The 5039-nt window shown below is 40.0% G+C and overlaps 1 long non-coding RNA gene across 1 annotated transcript in view; it reads left to right on the plus strand.

Moving 5' to 3' along the window:
• The first annotated feature begins 357 nt into the window (after positions 1-357).
• Positions 358-5039, plus strand: part of LOC107181647 — a 21672-nt gene continuing 16990 nt past the window's right edge. The window contains exon 1 of the long non-coding RNA XR_001512321.1: positions 358-421. This is a non-coding gene — a long non-coding RNA (uncharacterized LOC107181647). The remainder of the gene's footprint in view (positions 422-5039) is intronic.

Consider the following 5039-nt stretch of genomic DNA (forward strand, 5'->3'; position numbering starts at 1 on the left):
TGTGTGAGGAATTGGTCCATGTGCAATAAATACCAATGAAGCACAATGATGGTTATGTGCCGTGTGTCTGTGAGGGGTCCGTGACCAGGGAAAAGACAAGTTTGTTTTGTGCAAAATATAGGTTTTTCCAGGGAGCTCTTTTAATAGCTTTTCATGACTCGGTAACATGGCAAAATGCCTCTAAACCAAATAAGGCACGCACCTACCGAGACCTGCAGACTCGCCCTCAATTTCCACAACCGCTTGAAGGTATGCTAGACTACTTGTGGTATTTTCAAGAGCCCATGGCTGCACCTGACTTAAGAAGTAACATTTGGGATTGTGTGTCTTCTAAAGTGACGGAGCCAGGTAACTCAGCTGCAACTTGGCACCGGCAGGAAAGAAGACTAACTCATTGAACAAGCTGCCTGCTTGGAATCCGGTAAGTGGCCTCCATGACTTCTTGTTTCCCATGAGAGAATCCCACAGCCTGCAGATGGTCGGTGTGCGCACATTTCTCCAGTGGCTGTTCAGAGTGAAACATGTTCTGGTGGTCAAGCAAAAATGTGTATACAAGAGCTTTGAAGTAAATATTGTTCTCTGTCGTGTGATTAAAGAGACCACAAGTTCTGGGTGGGCCGGTCCCAGGTAGAAGCAAATGGCAAGTTTTAAAACTTCCTAGCAGCATGATGACAGCCAATGGAGGGGATCGTTTTCATGAAATTAGTTCCTAAGGAAAGTAGAGTGAGATCTGTACCCTGGGAGGAATGCGACATTCTCCAGAATAAGTTGGTTTGAGGATGTATGCTTTGTATTTTTTAAACCAGCGCTTCATTTCAGGATCGTGCAGTAAAGAAAGCAAAGTGAAAAGTAGAACTTTGGGGCCCGTCCTGAGCTTTAACTGTTCTCCGCTAAGGAAAGTGGGTTCTGATTGTCCCTTTCTGCAGGGGGGATAGTCTAAAGACCAGGAGAGAGCCTTCTGAGAAGGGTCCGTGATGTGTGTGATTAGAGAGCAGCAGAAGGCTGCATGAAGAGTAGCCATTCCAATACAAGCTGCTATATGTTTAAGACCTTCCTCCAGAAAAAAAAGGGGGGCGGGGGAGTGGAGAAGGGCAAAACTTCTTTAAGAAGACAAAGATAAATACTTAAAGAAACTTATTTTGGAGGATGCAGAATCAATTTCAGGATGAAATCTAGCTCTTTCCCCCCAGGTACTAAATGCGGTCATATCTACCCTCCCTTCCCCCACCAGGAGTATGTAAGATGCCTTTTGTTAGGGGTTCTGTTGCGCTTTATTTTAAAGTATACCGCACAATTAATAGATTAAATGTCTAGAGTTTCATCTGAAGAATACTGAAGTACCAGGTTAAAGCTTCACTTTCTCCATTTCCTTATTATCTACTTACTTTGCATAGATTGTCCTTACATTGAAATAAAAAGACATTTTCCCAGCCCAAAACATACATCAGACCTCAGGTGTTAAAATGATGAAAAGCCCCTTAAACTTTAAACAACAACCAAATGTATATATATATAACTTTATCCAGTAGACAGCTCTGAGCTCTTTCGTAAATGACAAGAAACCACGATAACCTGGGGACCAGGTTACATTTATTTGTAGAAAATAGAAAAAGATTTTTGTGTGATTCCTGCGTTCTCTCACTAAGGAATTGAGAGGATTCAAAAACATACTGTGCCAGTGATTCCCAGCCACCGATGAAGACTACTTTTTGCTTTTTTTAAAGAAGACAGACGCTGGTTTATAGTAGGGACGTGGGGAGCTGGGCTGCCCGTCCCAATCGCTAAAGCAGTGGGAGGAAGAAAGTGCCAATCCTATTTAATCTGGTGAAATAATGCGCAGCAGAAGTGACAGGTGGAGGGCAATGAATAGGCAGAAAATCCACCTTAGCCCATGGGTTTGTGTGTAACAAAGTGACGAAGGTATTAACACTAAAATTAAAACAGTGAACTTCAATATGATCAAGGTTCATTGAATGGCTGCCTTGGAAATGATGTTTCCTTTGCACCCTATAAAGCTCTCTAATGGGTAACAAGGTTAGTCCAGCATCTATGAATTCTCCCTCCAAGGTAGAAATGTATAATTGGTAACACAGACAGCTTCTTCCCTTGGTGAACTTGCCTACATAGAACTTTGCAAATAGAGTTTATTTTTTCAGTCCAAGCTTTCTTTGGAACTGGAATTATTAATAACTTCTAAGTGGCTATTGTGAAAGCTTTCCCTGTCAAGCACATTTTCCTAGCTTATTTTAATTTTGCATTTTGTTGAATGTGCCGACTTCCTCTGGCAACATGTAATATTGCCAGGCGGAAATTCTGCACCCGAAGTCTCAGGATGATATTAACATTTCAGTTTTTTTAGCAAGAGCTTCTAACCGAGGGTCTAAAGGGAAAGTATTCTATTAACTTCTGCTGCCGTTTGAGAAAGGCTTTATATATATATATATATATTTTTTTTTTTTAACAAAGCTGAACCTATTCGTTTTTTTGGAAGGGAAAAATAAATAAAAACCTTAGCAGAAATTCAAATTAAACACATTGGCACAGATCATTTAGTTTTATTTGTACGTTTCTGGCATAATGTGCTGAGAAATACTAATTCTTTTGACTCCCTGCCAATTTGCTACTAATCAAAATGGAGAAGATATGCACTGTTTGGATTATACCTAAAAATAGTTGTGCTCCAGTCACATCAGCAAATGGAATTAAATTAATCTCTCTTTCTTCCCCTTCACACACACCCTCCACATTAAACTTCCATCCAGAATATTGCTCGAGCATCCCCTAATTTGTGATTCCGTATGTCCCAATTTGCATTGCTACATTGCGATGATTTTTAAGCACACTCCCTGGAACTACTTTCTGAAAAATATCCCTCTCCTGAAATTCCCTCTTTTACCCTGCTCTCATTTAAAAAGTCTCTACTAACTAGCCCTTATCATGTCATCAAAGAGGTAGTAATACCATAAATAAATACTCTGTAGGTTAATTTTCCTCATCAATAGTCTTTTTGACCCCCCCTTTCAACAGAGGAGGGAGTTTCTGAATCAGTAAGATTTGGTCACTTGATGGAGAGTGACTAGATTCCCAAGTCCAGTTGCTTTAATAACAGACTGGGAAAACAGCAGCCCCCAAAGAGAAGCTTATAAGATCTTTGCAGTAATGTCAGCATCACCCAAGAAAGCATTGGAGGTAACTGTCTACATCCATTGAGCTTTGGCCTTCACTTGAATGTTGGTCAAAGGTCTCTCTGAACATCTTTGTACCTTCTGTAACTGAAACCAGTTCTTTTGTGTGATATATTTATTTATATATTTTATTTTACTAATTTCAGAGAGAGAACCATTGACTGGCTGCCTCCTGCATTCCCCATACTGGGGATGGAGCCTGTAACCCTGGCATGTGCCCCGACCAGGAATGAACCGTGACCTCCTGGGTCAGAGGTTGATGCTCAACCACAGAGCCACACTGTGGGGCCTGAAACCGGTTCTTGACTTGGACCCACCATGCTCACTAGCCCTGCCCTTGAGCACTTCTTCAGTTCTTGAGTGAACTAGAAAACACCCAGAACAACGTCTGTTGTCTTCATAGCAGCATTAATTTCTCATGAGCGGTTTCCTAAAGCTCTGATTTTCAACAACTCCCCAGAGCTTACAATTCCGTCTTTCCTCTCTCCACATTCCCTTGCTCAGAGCTGTTAATTAGCAAGATCTCGCTGCTTCCTTCCTATTTATCACACGAAATTTACCTAGCATGCATTTTAAATGTCTTACGTTTGGATTTCTTCCTGAAAATTTCAATATTGCTCATAATTATGAGTAGGGAAAAAAATTTTAACTCTTGTTTGTACTTTTCCTATAAAAGGTTTTTCACATTGAATTTAATACTTGGGGTGTGGGGCTACCTTAACAGGCTTTATTTTTGTTTCTCTTCATTTTTCAGTTCTTAACTGCATGACCTTGACAGTCTTTCAGTATCCTGGTTGCAAAGATAACATTAGCAGTTCCACCTTTAATTACATGTAAATTCATTTTCCTAGTCATTATTAGGCTGATTTGTGGGAATTATGGGTAAAACTCTAGGAGAGCAGAAAACTCATGCAAGCAGATGGCCCAAAGACGGACAGCTCAGCTCTAAATGTGTTTGCCACTGTGTCCAATGACCTTGGGAAAATCAGTTGGTTTCCCTGCTTTTCAGATTCACTTCCCAAAACGCTGGACCAGTAGCCTTTGCAAATCCCTTTGAGATGCTTTGAACGAAGGAGATTATTGCTTTGCAAAGTCTATCATTTGGAGTACTTCCTCCTTACCTTTTTGCCCCTTTCCTAGCAACTCCACCCACCAAAATCCCTGTTGTTGTTTTTTAAGTTAAAGGAACCCAAAATAGCAAAATATATATAATACTCCATGCATCCAAACAAACAGTCCTCTTTTAGTCCATTTAAAATTCCACAGAAACCACAGCTGAATAAATAAAATAACCTTCTTCCCCAACATCAGATTAAAAGACCTGTTTGCTATGTGCTAAGCAAAAGTGCTTGTTTAATGATTCTTGCCCCACAGCCACTTTGAAGTAAGTCCATTTAGAAAGTTACACAACTCTACAATTTTGCATTGATTGTGAATGCTAAAAGCAACTATCTAGCTTGTTCTCTTTTTCTTGGAATAGCATTTCGGAGATGAAAAGTGCTGAGGGCGGTGGGAGCTGGTATTTTTTGCTTACCTCTCTTTTGTAGCTTGCAGGGTATTGGGTTTCTCTGTTCCCAACTTAATAAACAGTGACAAATCTGCAGGAACTTTCCTGAGGTAAAGTACCTCTTATGTTAACTCCTGGAACTCACCTGCAATGATGAGGTCCTTATTTTAAAAATGCTTTTAACGGTGAACGTTAATAGATGCTCCAATGACATTTTCTACACTCCAGGGATTTTTATAAAGCCACTAAAGTTTATATTTTAGTGTTCCTTGTGCTTAAATGATTCTGTGATCAATTCTGAAATAATGTGGGTTTTGTTTGTGGGTGTGTTTTTTTTTTCTTAAAAT

The sequence above is a fragment of the Myotis davidii genome, unplaced genomic scaffold (assembly GCF_000327345.1).
Source record: "Myotis davidii unplaced genomic scaffold, ASM32734v1 scaffold107, whole genome shotgun sequence".
NCBI lineage: Eukaryota > Metazoa > Chordata > Mammalia > Chiroptera > Vespertilionidae > Myotis > Myotis davidii.